We start from the raw sequence: 1,544 nt of genomic DNA on the forward strand, positions 1-1,544 counted from the left end.
GGGAAAGAAAGAGTCCCCACTGAATAGTTATCATCTTGTCTAGATGGGTCTGGTGAAAGGAGATGGGGATAAGATTCGTAAGATTCAAAAGTGAGTAACTGTTATCGTGACTAATCGTGAGTGTCACAATTGTAAAGGTAGAAGTTTTGTAACAAAAAAAAGGGGAGTGGTTAATCTTACAGTCCAGAAACAGAGGAACCTAGGACCATCAACAGAGGAATGCACAAGCAGAATGCAGAACCTTATCCAGAGAAGCAGCAGCGCCAGAGATGGAGGCAGAGATGGGGGCATGGAGAGGGGGAGACGCTGAGGACTCTAGATTCATCAACTAAGAAGAGAAGGACTAAGAGCTGGTGGCCAGGAGCAGACTTACAGAATGTGCCTTTTGGAGATGTAATTTATTATATATGCCTGAGTGGGTATTTTTGTTTGCGTGTTTTTTTAAAAAAGCTAAAATGGATAAAGAGAAATACTTTTAACTGATGGTATATGGAGGGGATTATAATCAATGTAATGAAACAAGGTGTATGAATTGTTGAATGTGAAACTGATGAAGTGCCCTGTAAACTTTCACTGAATCCACAATAAAAATCTTAAATTAACAAAACAAAACATGTAGTTTTTAGGGTGCTCCCCCAATTAAAGATAATTAAAGAAATCATTATTTTGAAAAAGTCAACTGGGTATACTGAAAACAGTGTTTATGTAGCCTCTAGTTGAGACTTCGCTACCAAAGTCTCTACATTATTTTTTGATGTATACTTTAAAATTTACTATAATCAGAGCTATGTTATTGTTGTTAAGTACCTTCCAGTCATTCTTGACTCACAGCAACCCTCTATAGGGTTTCCAAAGAGTGGTTGGTGGATTTGAACCTTCAACTCTGTAGTTAGCAGTCACAGTGCCACAGCAGGATTCCACAGTAAGAGTGCTGTCGAGAAGATCCCAATTCATAGGGTTTCCAAGAAGCGGCTGATGGGTTTGAACCACTGACTTTGTGGTTAGCAGCGCAGTGCTTACCTTACAGCACCACAGGCATTTAAAAAAATTTTTTTTAAATAAAACAAAAGAACCTTTTATTATATCCAAAGATGTAAAATAAATGGAAGCTCTGCCAGTGAATAAATTTTAAAAATTATTTCAAACTTAAAAGTGATAAGGTCTCGAGTTATTAAAAACTTAATTTTTGTTAGGTAATTTAAAGCACTGAATGCTAACCCGCAAGGTTGGCAGTTCAAACCCATCAGCTGCTCCTTGGAAACCCTATACAGAGTTGGAAATGACTTGTTGGTACTTAACAATGACAACAATGGTATTATTAGCACTGACTGTCAACTACTTTACTGTTATGAGTTCATCTCATCTTGTCAATTATTTTATAATGAAAAACTTTGGTACAAAGATTTCTCTCCTACGGCCTATATATTTATATTCTGTTGGGTGCTGATTAAACTTTTATAGAATACTCTATCTATATATGTTGTTGTTGTTGTTTGTTGTTAAGTGCCGTCGAGTCGGTTCCGATCCATAGCGACCCTGTACAG

General features: G+C 37.0%; 1 protein-coding gene across 1 annotated transcript in view; it reads right to left on the reverse strand.

The window, feature by feature from the left end:
* The window catches only part of FBXO11 (F-box protein 11), a 44,261-nt gene that overhangs the window by 15,190 nt on the left and 27,527 nt on the right, over window positions 1–1,544 (reverse strand). The window lies entirely within an intron of this gene.

Source organism: Chrysochloris asiatica, unplaced genomic scaffold, assembly GCF_000296735.1.
Source record: "Chrysochloris asiatica unplaced genomic scaffold, ChrAsi1.0 scaffold00024, whole genome shotgun sequence".
Classification (NCBI taxonomy): Eukaryota; Metazoa; Chordata; class Mammalia; order Afrosoricida; family Chrysochloridae; genus Chrysochloris; species Chrysochloris asiatica.